General features: G+C 38.4%; 1 long non-coding RNA gene across 1 annotated transcript; it reads right to left on the bottom strand.

The window, feature by feature from the left end:
- Positions 1-10,947: 10,947 nt before the first annotated feature.
- Positions 10,948-13,940, bottom strand: LOC120567115. The gene is made up of 3 exons (XR_005640522.1): positions 13,823-13,940; positions 12,111-12,203; positions 10,948-11,796 (listed from the first exon to the last, which is right to left on the bottom strand). It is a non-coding gene; the product is annotated as an uncharacterized LOC120567115 (long non-coding RNA).
- Positions 13,941-15,063: the final 1,123 nt, after the last annotated feature.

The raw sequence follows: 15,063 nt of genomic DNA, 5'->3' as shown, positions 1-15,063 counted from the left end.
TTAACATATTCATAGTGAATAGTCAACGGTTTATCACCGTAATTTCTTTTTGATCAGTTTTTTTATTTTTATTTTTTTCTCATGGCCTGTCAAAGATCACGATTTTACAGCAAATGATGATCTGGACGTGACTTCCAGAATTTGAGTCAGCAAAGTTTTACTCATCGCTGTCTAATTTACAAAAAGAAGACATTATGCATGCACACGCACTCAAACTCACACACACACACACACACACACACACACACACACACTCCCGATCTCCTGCTTTGGCTTGCCCTCGCTCTTCTCAGTGTTTGCAAACAGAGCTGCCCTAGAAGCCTCTGGCTGGCCTCTCCACTGCTAATCAGAGCTCACACACACTGGCCTTTCGAATGCTGCTGCCACAAACACAAGTGCAGTATCCAATGTTAAAACAGACAATAAGCTTTGTGAAAATTGTTTGTTAAAAATGTTGTCAACAGGCTGTCATGTGCCATTGTTTTATATTGTAAAGTTTAGTCTTTTGTCCAGGGCTGTAACATACCGTATATGGCACTGTAGATGGTATTTTTAAGGAGTCATGTAAACTAAAACCCCCACTGTTAAAGTAATAGTGTGACATTTAGGGAAATAGGCGAATTCACCTCCTTACCAAGAGTTAGATGAGAAATTTGATACAACACTTATATTGTGCCAGTAAATGCTGTAGCTAGGTGACAGTTAGCTTAGCTTTGCATAAAGACTGGAAACAGAGGGAAACAGCTAGCCTAGCTCTTTCTGAAGTTAACTAAATATGCCTACGAGCACCTCTTAAATTCACTTACTAACACCTTGTTTGTTTATTTCACATAAAGGCCTTCCTAAAGTCTTAGCCAGGAGGTTGGAGGGCAGCCAGTGGAGAATGAAGTCACTGCTCCTAGCAAAGAGATAAGCCCTGTAAAACAGCAATGTGTGGTCTTTACAGCAAACAGATCAATCTAGGCTTATATTTAATGCTTGGACATGAGTGTGGCACAGTGTTGCCAACTCTTTCTGATGAAAGTAGCTTGCACTAGCTCCAAAAGTCACTATAAGTCCAGATGATGCCATACGCTCATTTGCATATTGGTGACGTAATCGTGTATCATTTCCATTTAGCTGTTTGATGGTGTATTTATTGTTAGTTAGATTGTTAGATGTGACATCATGTTGACATATTTCCATGGCAGCTATGACAGGAGTTAAAGTATATATAGAAAAATATTTTTTTAAATGTCAAGTATTAGTGTCAGTTCTTGGAAAGTTTCGCTCTGGACTCAATATTTTGCCCAATGAAAATCACACAGAAACATACTGGCATTCATTTCTGAATCGATCCCTGTCGTACAGCAAACAGTGACTCCCGCGATTTCTCAAGTGCACACTTCTTCTGTCTTGCTACTGCCCACACATAAAAGAAGTCCAGGCAAGTGCTCTGGAGATTGCCAAAAGTCATTACCTGGAAATAGCCTATAAGAAATGTCTCACACATGCTGAGAGGAAGTGGTAAAATATAAGTTTAAGTTACATTTCATCCACTAATTATTTTTCAACATGACAGACTGATATGTGCAGTTAGACAATCCAAGGATACAATTTTCCCTGTGGTGTGTGTGTGTGTGTGTGTGTGTGTGTGTGTGTGTGTGTGTGTGTGTGTGTGTGTGTGTGTGTGTTGTGTGTGTGTGTGTGTGTGTGTGTGTGTGTGTGTATGTAGCTTGTAGGTCTCTGTATGATCTCTTACCCTCTGGGCTGTAATTAATTAGAGATGCAACCAGGCCTGATTAGGTTTCCTCGCCGACCTTTCCATGCAGCATGCAGAACTGATCCCAACCCGATGCAATTGCTCCTATTGCAATGTACTGAACGTGTGCACTGCTCATTTAGATTGTAGTTTGTCAAACATGTACTACATCCTATGGGTATGTGCTTTGACCAACCTAGGAATGCATAATTGAGTTATTTTAAAAAGCAGGCAATTTTATAAAAATAAATAAACACGAAATAAATAAGCATGACTCATTCCTCCTGTACAATGTTATGTTATGGTTAAATAAGTACATGGTTTATTAATGTGTTTCAACAAAAACTAGTGAATCCCTTGTTGCTTTCTGCTGTGAAGCTGCCACTGGGGATATCTTGAACACCACAGCCTCTTGTCCTCGGCCACTAAGGATTACTTCCACTAGCCAGCTATTGAAATTGTTTCTTTTGATCTCACATTTCCAAATTAGGATTCTAATTCACACCATGAAAAATTAATTACCATTTTCTAGAGTTTCAAAGAGAATGGGTATGATTAGATCCACACACGCGGTTGGTATTAAATATGTTAAACAGAAAATTTCTTTTCTTACTCTGGGACTTTTTTGTTGCTTGGTCAGGGTGCAGAGTGTTGAATTAGTGATGACCTTCATGGCGTGAGTCTCTTAAAAAAGGCTGTCTAAGAGTTCGAGTCTAGGTTTAAGAGAGCACTCTGCTCCGCTACTACAAATGGTGCTTCAGCAATTATTCAACAATCCAGCTGAAGAACTGGATTTGTAGAATCTCCAGTCGTGCTGTAACACTGGAGGAGAGTTTTCTATATAAAATGCAGAACACGTTGTCGGGGGAAGAAGGAAAACACAGTTCTAGTATCTGTCATAATATTATTTTTTTTCCTCTTTAGAGAAGAAGGGATGAAGCAGTCCATGTTTCTCACAGAATCTTAACATCTTTATATCATCCCATTCTGACAGGGAGGGGAAAAAAACACATTTTTGAAACCAGAAACAGTATACATTAGGGCAACATCTGACGAAACGATGAAGAGCTGATGCATGCCTTTACAAGTCAACGTGCTTTAAACAAGTTTGATCTACTACCACATAAACTTCTGTTGTGTATGGGAATTATTGTACTGTATAACCATTATTGATGGATGTGTTTCGTTTGATCCAAAAGTTTCATTCAACTCAGGGGCTTTGATCAAGAGCCTTTACCCTCCGCTGTATCCCTCAAACATCTATTCTTATTGTTCTTGCTAATTAATGATGTTCCATTCAGCATTTCATTTATATGGCAAATGAAGTGCCTTTCTATCTGGACTGATTGCTGAGTGTTTAAATTCTTTGTCTCATTTCAATAAGTGATATTTAGGCATGTAATTAATTTCTTTTGCAGGAAACACAATTGATTCATTAAAAAGAGAGGATTCTTCTTATCGTTTTCCCAGAAGGTTTGCACCCACAATTTCCTGTTCTATTTCAAGCATATAAACTGTTCAGTCGAGGCCAATCAGCACACATTTAATGATAATGGTGGACTCTCGCCAAGCTATTCAAAGTTATTTGACCTTACAAAATTGAAATGAAAGGAAATTAATTTTCATTGAAATTAACAATATGCTTAACAACCACTGGCAATTTAGCAAAGCTTGAAAGGTTTTCCATCAACTCACATATAACTACTAACTGAAAATAGACTTTTTCATTCAATATTATAGGCAGTCCATAAGCCTTGATTTGTCCAAACAGTTTTGATGAATAATGACACATTAGCCTATTCAAAATATTCAAGTGAATAGAAAGATTTTGTTTTTTATAAAATGATCTATTCCTTAGTGTGTTAAAGTATAACTGCTAGGGGTTTATGAATAGGGGGTTGAAATAAGGAGAAATAGAGATTCTTGTCTCTTTTCTGAAGCCAATACTGGACAATAGATATTGATTCCACCACCCATTTGAATACTCTATGGTGATCCATTTATCTGTTAATCAGTCTGCGAGCAGAGGTGGAGAGCCAAAGCCGACGAGAGCCAATACGCCAAAGTCTACACAACATTCTATAAACTAATTAATCAATGTTGTGCCTTGGCAGAGACCAAGAAACCTGGGGGAGAACTGCAGAAGAGCAACACTGCCACCTGCTGCCACTTTGCTCCAATTCATCAAACAGCAAAGGAAGCGTTGGCACCAACAGTGGCATTAAGATGAGAAAACAGGCCTTGCCAAATGCTGTCATATTGTGTTTTCTGGTTAAAAGAGACGACCACTGATTCAGCTGTTGTGAAGCTGAGGGAGATGAGCATATGGCCACAGTAACTAATACTGGACCCACCAGCAATGTTAATTAAAATTCACAGATTTAATAGAGATGGAGAGTTTGGCTTGAGCAACGTTCAAGGTTAGTGTATGATTTATGCAGGATACATGGATTAAATGTTGTTGGGAATGCTGGAATCAATTGCCAGCAACCTTTAAAGCAATCTGTTAGTGGAATTAGGAATTTCTGTTTCCCATGATAGAAAAAAAGAAAACTAATCTGATGCTGAACATACGGATGTGTTTCAGACTTACTGAACAGTCCTCATCAGTTTCTAGATGTTTTCTACTACTAATGTATTGTTCTGTTTCACTATTTTGCATCATTATCCTAGTCTAGTAACTGTTAATATTAATGCATGCTCTACCATGACTATTTTTCATTTTCATTTGATCTTATAAAAACCCAATATATAAATCAGTATTAGTGGTATCTCCTCCCTTTGCCAAAAACTGAGCTTGCACATTAAATAAAAAAATGTGATAAAACATGGAAATGACCCCAAACACGACATTAGATTTTTTTCAGCTCAGTTTTGTCAGTATGGTGCAGAAACCAGTCAGTATTCCCCTACATATTTCCAGAGACCATATAGCTGGAAATCTCAATAAAGGAATCATTCAGAGAGGTCCATTTTCAGAGGTAAATATGTCAGACATTAAAAGTCTCTTCTGAAGTCAAATGAATCATCCACCATAGCCATCCACCACCTATTTCTGTAGCTTATTGCAGGATAAATTGATTAAAGATCAGTGGGAACTTTATGTGGACTTTGTGTGCCGCTTGAGGGAACTTCAAATGTCATGCATCTTTATCAACAATAATGATATGATTGCCTCTAAATCCTCGAAGCATTTGTTGATGTTTACAGCGGTGTGTCATCATAATATTAACAAACCACAAAAAATATGTTTAGTTTATCCTCAGTCCTGGCATAGGTTCATGTATCGCTATCATAAAACACAGACCATTGGAAGGAGTTTATGCCCTACAGCATCTGCAGCAGTGATTCAATGAAAAGTTACTCTTAGTAAATTAATCAAGGACACTTGCCTTATCAGCTCTTATTATAAATGCCTTAAAATACATGCAACTAGTTTGTTTATTCTGCAGTCACAACATCGTCCTTCTCCTGCACAACTCTCCATTTTGCTTTCATACTTTCATGTTTCATCATCCTAGTTTTTGCCCGTATGGACCCTTACTTGTTTTAATTTAGTCTCACCGCTCTAATCAAGCGTGCTTCCAGCTGTAGTTGTTTCTGCTCTGACCAGCCCACTGTCCGCTACCTACCCAACACCAAACGGGAGACAAAGTTAGTGACTAGCTGGTGACCATCGTGGAGCATGTAGCTGCTAAAGAGCCAGGGTATTTCCCTCAGGAGTTGGTGGAGACCAAAACAGAGCTAAAAGGACAATGAATATTGGACAAACATTCTCCAGGTGAACACAAACACGACTCCAAATGAATGCTAGTGTGACTCCATTTCTGCTAGATGCACAAATAGGCAACTGGTTCCACATAGGAGTAGGCCTACTACACAGTTCAAAGTCTTTGCACGTTTTTAACATGTACTCTTTTCTAACTAAATAAATCACTGATTTTTGTTTTACCCACACTTTATTATTCTTATAAGCTGTTTTAGTTTGTGATGCTACAATGACTTCCTGTTTATTAAGGCCAATTTAGGCTTCTGCGTTAAATCGACGGCGTGAGTATGTGCATATTACATAATACGGACCCTACACTGACCATACGCCAGACCATAAGTCGCAGCCTCAAGTGCTCTTCTCAAAAAATTTAACTACACATCGCGACGACACAGACCGCAACAACGGTATATATATATATATATATATATATATATATATATATATATATATGTATATCTTTATTTATCTGTAGTTTATTGTTTTTTTACTGTTTATTTATTTTTGTTTACTTCCTATATTTAGCTAAATGTTTATTGTTATTGTTATTCTTATACTGTATTTTCTATACTGTATTTTTTATATCTCTAAGTGTTTTTGTAAGCTGCTGAAATCTGCTGCTGGAAATCTAATTTCCTTGCGGGAGTCATCCCAAAAGGATCAATAAAGAGAAGCCTAAGTCTAAGGGGCTTCGGAGGGGGACAAGCAGGTCAAAAGTTGCGAAGAAAACAGTGTGCGGGAGTTTTCAGTTACCACTTGTCACTGAAGACAGTTTAGGGTAGCTTCTGCCATTTTACAATGACTGACAACCCTCTTTGGGTAGATTGGAAACTCAATTTGTTTACCGAGCATCTTCACAGATTTTCAGTGTAAAGATATATGGTAACAAAAGCTGTAGATCCCCCATCCATGTCTCCACTTGTGATAATAGAACAAGAGTTTCAATATGTAACCATTGTTTCTGATTGTCTTTGTAAAGACTTACAAAGACTATATTTACGGCATTTACTATCTAACTGGGACATTTCAGGACTGATTGGCAGGGATTACATACACTGTTACACTGTTATCCCAAATAAGTTGACTTTACTAGAAATTTGCGTGGAAACCCGTTGCCTTAAACCATTTAAGTTTTTACACAATACAAGGTGAAACTTAGCAGCTCAAGTTGTATTAACACAGAGCGGTAAGTTGATGAAGTAGACAAATCAAGTTCACATTAGTAGTCATTACTAAAAATCATTAGTAAACATAAACTCTTTTTTTCTTGATTCATGTTGTCTAAAATAAGCATCTCAAGTTAAAGCTATAGTGTGTAACTTTTTGATATTAATGAACGTCCGTTACATTCAAGCCATTACCAAATGAGTTGCTACAAAGCTAATTAAGACTATCAGCTCCACACAACTCTCTCTGGATTTCTCAGTATGACTATGTTCAGGAAATTGGGGCGTCCGGTGACTTTCTCGCAGAAAGAGAATTACCTCTTCTGAAGAGTCCATCATGTTGTGTCCTCCTTGGCTACTAGCAACTGGATCTATTCGCCTTATTTTCGAACGCGGAAGTAAATATGGGTCGAACTTCCGGTTTTTGTGCGGGACTTCCGTTTCATCGCTTCCCTGGGCAACACTAACACAAAACATTAGCTTAACTAAATTGGTTAACTATGTCGTGGGAACATTTCCAAAAATCGCTTAATAATCCAAATGGCAGGTCAGTGCCACACCCTCAAACTATTCATGAGTGGGAGGATGACATGAAGAAGTGGCCTCAGATCACGTACGAGGACATAATTATTTCGTGTTGTCACTTGGTGCGGATGGGTCTACAATGCGCAATTCTAAAAGTACAGAGGCGCATCAGTACCTTCACAGTGGAAAAGTTGAGAAGGTGTTAATCAATAACAACATCATGGATGACCTGGTACTTATGAAGGCTGATGTTCAACCAAGCCAAAGCAGGTCTGACGTTGACTCTGCATGGATCCTGACTACATCCACCGGCACTGTTGAGACGGCCGGGTGCTCCTGTGTCACGGGACAGGGGAAGTCCTGCAGTCACGCAGCGGCGATCTTATGGAAGGTAGGTTAATTAATTGCCTGTTCAGTTGTCTGTTTCATATACAGTCTATGGTTCAGTGTCAAAATATACTAATCGTTGTGATTAGATTGTCAGTTTATTTTACATAGATAGCAGTGCTAAATGTTTGGGATTGAACTAACGTTACAATTTGATAACAAAACGTTAACTGAACTGTTGCCTACCTCATAATGTTTAGGCTTGAAGTCTGACACAACATTGTACCAATCTGATGTGTACTCACCGAGCTCTTGATGCAAGTTTGTCACATTAAAATAAACTAGATTTTAGATTAAGCTAGATTTACATTGAAGTTTCGAGTTTATTTCTATTTGATACCCAGACAATACAAATAAGTGCTAAAGAGCTGATGAAAACATTGATAGATAAGTAAAAGTCTAATCTCTTGTTCATTGATGCTCCTTGGGTTAAGGTAAGGTCATTCAAGTTTGGGTAAATGTAATATTCTGTCAGCACACCACATTTTGGTGAACCACCTCTTCTGTGTAGGTAAGTAAGTTTCTATTTTCACCAATTCTAATTCATACCAGTCTAATCTCGAATGGCAATTTGTTTAAGTACATCATCAAGGTAAGTTGAAAAATATGGACAGTTTATAGCTGTCCATATTTTCTATATAAGTATTGTGACACCAAGGACTGTAATACATTAAAAATATGCAACTGTTCTATTTAAACTTTGTTAAAGGTGCAGTTTGCAGTGTCCAAAGGTCTGACTGGATTGTCCTGCACAGATGAGCAGCGCCACTGGAACTCAGGGACACGGCGTAATTTAGTCCCCAAAAGGTTGAGCGATATATGTTTCAGGCACCACAAAGAAAGTTCTGATGTCTCTGAGAACATCCTGCCCATCTCTCCATCTCTACCGCCAACTCCTGCCTACAGCTCACATGAAGCACTGAAGATGATACCATTTTCCAGAGGTGTCAATTCCAGGTTCAGAAAGTAAAAGTCCTGCCATGTGTTTATTCCACCAATGAACTCAGCCAGCTGACTAGTGAAATCAGCTGGCTGAGTTCATTGGTGGAATCAAAACATGAGAAAAAGCCTATTCAAAGTGAATAATTGTAATTACATTCAATGTAAACAAATGACATGAGTTAATAAATTCCATTAGTGAAATACTGTATCTTCTTGACAGTTTATGTACATAAAATACACTTCTTTAGTTATTTACATGTGGTTAGGGCAACATCCACTCGATTGAAAAAACAGATTGAAAAACTCGATTGAAAATTTTAATAATACACATTTTAGTTGGACACAAGTTTAGGGCTGGGTACCGAACGTCGATACTTTTATGGTATCGAAAAAAATATTCCAATCCTATGAGTATCGAAAAATTCTTTATCTTTCGGTGCCAAATTTCGGTTCCAAAAGCGTCTTAGCGTGTAAGCGCAAGCTTATCTGTCCTCTCTGCATACTGACACAGAGCGGAGCTCCGACCGACACACACACACACACACACACACGGAGAGGTGTGGAGGCAGTAAACTGTCTGCAGTTTTGTTGAAGTCACAGAGAGTCACGGTTGGTTTCTAGTGTGGTTACAGTTTTTAAAACTTCACGAACAGCGTTTGCTGCGATATGATATTAATGGCGAGCCGAAAAGCGGTCGTGTTGTTGACGTTCCACTTCCTCTTACAAGCAGCCACAACGGTGGTTTCTCTGCCCTGATGACTGACTGACAGGCTGAGCTTGCAAGGCAAGGCACTTTTATTAATGTTACTCTGAGTGAGCAGTTTTACCAGATTTTTTTTAATTTTGATAACTGTTTTGATTCACAATTAAGGTGGAAATAAAAGATTTGTGTTTAATGTCTTTTTGTTGATGTTGAAATGGATTTTAAAACATATGGTATCGAAAAAAGTATCGTTAGGAATCGGTATCGAAATTGAGGTATCGAAATTGGCACCGGATCGAAAGATTCTGAACGATACCCAGCCCTACACAAGTTAAATATCATGTTTTTTTTATCTGTAAACATTTAAATAGTCTAAAGATAAGTTGATATTCAATACTTGAAAAGGTGCCAAACACAATAACTATTTTTTTAAACCTGAGATCCAAAACACATTCTTGTACATTATAATTTCATTGGTTTACAGTTTACTGTAAAATAACTAATCAGCAGTGCAGAATAGAGATACCTGACAAATAAAATGTTAAAGACAAATTATATGTGCAAATGATAGTACAATCAAGGCACTGCAGGCTGTCAAATAATTATTTACAAATATTAAGCTACAGTGGAAATCAGGATCTTTTTGACATGTAAACTTCTATGCTCAATCAGCATCCTCGTGCACTCAAAAAAATAACTCGTTGGATGAACTCAATTAAATTGTGGGCAGGATTTCCATCCAATAAATATATGTAGCCCCAACTCAAACTAAGTAGATCCATTTAACAGAATGTAAATCAGTTAGCCTAACTCATTTAGATCAAATGGATACAACAGAATATAAATGAGTGAGCCTACATTATTTTTATCAAATAGATACAACAGTATGTCATTGAGTTAGCTTAATGAATTTTTATCAAATTCAGCTGAAATGAAATAATTACATTAGCTAAATGAAATTGATTTACATTTGTCCAACTCAAAATGTATATAATTATTGGAAAGGAAATTATTAAATATATAAATTTAATTAATTTGATCCCCCATTAACATTCACGAGACAAACCTGATTGACGCTTTTTTATTGAAATAAATTAAGATTTGAACATCTTTTACTAAAGAGCCCCTCCACTCAAAAATGTTTTTGTGATGTAAAATAGAATGAACTTTATTGATCCCTACAAGGGACATTCACATATTACCACAGCTCACGAAACATAGCTGCGATAATGTGAACTTCCCTTTGCCTTGTGGATCACTGAAGTGTCATCTATTCTACTTCGAGTTTGAGACACAAAAGTCTGTTTTCACATTCATCTGCCAAAAATGGAAATTTTCTCCAAGCTCAGTGAAAATCCAGTTTTAAAAGAGGCGGCGGCCTACTGGCATGATTTGTGATATCGGAACTAATTTGGAATTCAAGTCTGATCCAGTATTCAATTAATATTAATGTGATGTAGAAACTTGAAGCTGTAAAGTGCACATACACTGAACATAGGTGTGCAGTACTGCATGCATGTAACAGATGCAATAACATGTGCATGTTACTGCACCTCTGGACATCTTGCATCCAGCAGGAAGACTTTATAAATGTGCAAATTCATAGATTTTGGAAATTCTAATGAGGTAGGAGTAAATTGCCCTTTAAAAGGTTTTACATGTGAAAAGTATACTTTTCTGAATTAAAAAAAATGAAATAAAAACAAGGCAGAAATTATTGTTCCAAGCAAATTTGTATGCATCTTAATACTAATGTCTGGAGGGCATCTTTAAACAAACAAAAATATCAACATATTCACTTTTTTACTAGATAAAACACAAGTATATAAATGTAAAATAATAAAAGCATGTCAATAAACTATACATGTTGGCCCTTAATGCAATTCTCATTTTCCAGTTTGGCCCTTAGTGAAGTTGAGTTTGACACTCCTGCGTAGCTGGATAGAATGCACTGCAAAAACTCTGTATTGGATAAGTATTGTAATTGCTTGCCTTGAACTACCATTGGTGATTGGTGTGTTATCATAGCTGGTAACAGAAAAAAATATTGTGGACCACTATTAAGACTAGCAAAAGAAAAAAAAATAGAAAAAAAGATCACAAAACATTCACAATATTTTATAAAAGGAGGTAGAGTCAACAAATTATGATGGAGAGGTGAAATGGCCAAACTTTCTGGGTGTAAACACTTGTCCAAGCCCAAGTAATCTCAGTCTTAAACCCTCCATCAAGGTAGATTGTCACGTGGTTTAGTTCTATGCAAACAACTTGATTTTCAGCTGTTGTATCTTTGCATTCAGCTTGTGCCCATCCAAATTCATTATGATCTTCTGGAAAAACTTCAGGTGTATTTGAGGTTGTCTGGAAAACTCAGATCAAGGGCATAAATGAGCCCAAAAAGCATGACGAAGCCCATGATGACACTGCCCAAGTTGCTCAGGACTTTGATGCCTTCAATCACAACACAAATGTCCTCAGGCTCCTGATCCCCATCTCTTCGGATCACATAAATCCCCACGACTGTGGTTGCTAGGTCCCTTTCTGCATCCTCAGTCGCAAGTGCCTGAATACCACAAACAGAGAAAACACCACAAATAAGGGGACAGACACAGTGATGCAGGGCTCCACAGGCGATGGATACACACACACACACAATTTAGAAATTAAACTTGAGAAGTGGACTTCATGCACAGTTCTCAACACACACAAAAAAATACACTAATTGCTTGTACGTATATCAAATTTCCCATCGCCTACAATATTGTTGGTGGGAATGGTGCACCATAGGGCTTTGTCATTATAAATGAAGTGCGCCATGGAAGAAGTAAGAGGGAGTAACTGTTCAACACTACATGACAAACATATTGATGAATTTACCAGATATTCTTTGAAGAAGGTGTCTGGATCTTCATTGAGGTAGATGATGAGGCCTCTCAGGATACACTCCCTCCTGGTGTTGATGTTGTCACACTGAAGCAGGGGTGAAAAAAATGACAATTTAGTCAAATGTGGTTGTTATGGTGGCACAGGGAAGGAGCTGGTTGTCTAAAGATCAGAGGCCTGTACTACGAAGCAGGATTTGGCGTTAACGAGCTAACTTAAGGCTCAACCCAGGATTTTCTGTACTACGAAGGTGGATCAGTTGTTATCGGGTTCAATCGCCGTGGTAACTCATGCTGAACACCTAACCTAGTCGGGAGCAGGTTAAGTTGGAGATCAGAGATCAACCGGTGTAAAAGCACCGCCTACTGACCAATCAATACTCGATTGATAACGGCGTCACCGTTCTTAAAGAAGATCAGGCGGAGCCCGGAGCAAAGAGAGAAAAAAAAAAAAAGAGAGAGAGAGAGAGGGAGAGAGAGTGTGCTCATAAAAGTTAAAACATTGAGAGACCAACAACCCGTTAACATGGGTATTTTATGAAATATAGCCTATATATTTTAATGGGAGGGAATTACATATCGGCTTCTTGAGCCGTGTGTCGCCAATGTACACATCGGTTTGAATTATGTTTTTATATTTTTTATTTGCTCTCACGATCGCTTCCCACTGCCAGGGTTGCAACTGAAATAACAGGCTAAAGCAACAACAGTTTATGGAAAGCACAAGTGTAATTATGGTCAGATCTTCCTGACTGATGAGGAAGTGATATTAATAAGCGTTGTGATTTAAACATCTACAGCGTCGGCTATTTATTTATTCTTTTGCCAGCTTTCCTTCCTGTTTTAGGAAGCAGTGACTGTATTGCGTTTTCCCTGTAAAACCGTGTCTGTGTTCTTCATATTTATGGAGAATTATAATTTGCTTTTCTTATATATAACATGCGGCTCTGGTAGATGTTTGCGATTGGTCGTGGTGTGCAAACACCGCCTCTTTTATGTGAACGTGCGCGCCGCTGGAATGGGAAACCCTGAGTTGACTGAACTAGTTGATAACCGGCGTCGTAGTACAGGTTATGCGGGACCGCGGTTGTTAGGTTTGGTGAAGCCGGATTACTGAAAGAGATCCAGGACAAGTTGATCTTGCTTCGTAGTACAGGCCTCTGGAGGGTCATTTCAGTCTAAACAGGACGCCTAACCCCTAAATGCCCCTGACAAGCAAGTTTGTAGTTGTCTTGCATGTTTTACATAGCCATTGGTGTGAATGAAATAACATAGTATTTGGATAAAAGCACTATACAAGTAAATACAAAACGTATTTAAAAAGGTGCTCTAAGCGATGTTGGGTGACGTTATTCTTGTTGATGTTCACAGTATTTTCAAACAAAACAAAGACGCTCGCTCGCCCCCCCCTCTTTCCTTTTCCTGTCTCCACCTTCTGTGCTTGCAAATCAAGCAAATCATTCTTGTCGGTTATTGGCTGAACGCTGGAACACGGTTTGTTATATTTTTGTGGTCCAAACAGTGTGTTCCGGGGACAGGCAGCTAGCGGATAGTGAGATGTTTACTAAATGTGACAAAAAAAATGTGTAGCCTAAAAAACGTGTGACATTGCTTAGAGTACCTTTAAATAAGCATCTATGGACAAGAAAACCTTACAATAACCACCAATAAACCAAAAAAAGGTACATTATATGAATTTCAACTAACCAAATCTGTGATAGACAGGACTTCCTTAATCCTCTGCCCCTTCACTCCTCCTTTGCTCTTGAAGAGGAGAATAAAAAAGGAGAATAAAGAGAATTAGCACATATCACATTGAACAAATTACAATGATGCCAATCAGCTTGTGCTAGCATTGAGCAAGTAATATTTTACTTACCACCCCTAGGAGGTTGCCACAAGCTGCTTTACAACTTAAACTGCAAAAGATGAGATACATATATTAGAGGTGTGAGCAATGGAGAAAATATCAAAATAAAAGTAATTATTAATTATAGTCAAACACATTTAGTGCACACCTACATACACCTTCAACCAACAATACGGTCGCCTATGATTTCTGTGATGTAGTAAAACTCCAGATGGAATGCGGAGAATATGATAATAAAAATAGAATAAACTGTTAACACTAAATATTGTGGAATATGCCAAAAATGTAGCAGAAATTGTTAAATTAATACAATCATTTTGAATGCTAAGCTACTGACAGACTAACAATTTCACAGCTAAACTTTGCTTCTGCTCCAAACGCTACGCCCCATCAGCACAGAGGCAAAGCACAGAGCAAGTAACGTTATAGCTCATCATTGCGCCTTTAAAAAGGTCAACACCAACGAGGTCAAAGTTGAAATAATTTTAACTTTAAGCGCAGCGCTTGGCGGCAGTTCTGAGTGGTGCAAGACACAAAAGTTAGCGCTTCATCAAAGATATCTGCACAGCTCTCCCCATAGGAAACTTAAGACACACACAGCGTAGAGCAGGTTTACCGCTTTCTCTTAATACATCCATGGGATGAACTGTAGGCGGCTTAACTGCACCTACCGAGCCACATACCCCTATGACACGCCAGAAAATACGCAGCTGCCCAGTGCAGCCCGGGCGGATAAATGGTTGTCGTCGCCGCCATCACACACGCGCACGCACACACACACACACACGCGCACGCACACACGCGCACGCACACACACACACACACACACACACACACACACACACACACACACACACTTTGTCTACAGGCCAGTTTTGCCCGGTCCAATATTGCGGCGACGAAGAGCAACAAATAAGTTAACCAAAGCAGTCAATGTGGCATCTAACGCTGTCAATAAACAGTAACGTTAAGTCTAAAATTAGCACTAGCTAGCCACCAAAAGTTAACGTTAGCCAGCCAACTCCCTTCAACTCTGAAGAGTGAAATTCGGCTCTGTTGCACACATTTCGGTCAGTAT

This window comes from Perca fluviatilis, chromosome 10, assembly GCF_010015445.1.
Source record: "Perca fluviatilis chromosome 10, GENO_Pfluv_1.0, whole genome shotgun sequence".
NCBI lineage: Eukaryota > Metazoa > Chordata > Actinopteri > Perciformes > Percidae > Perca > Perca fluviatilis.
The sequence above is the reverse complement of the archived record's forward strand: the minus strand, read 5'-3'. Positions and strand labels throughout refer to the sequence as shown.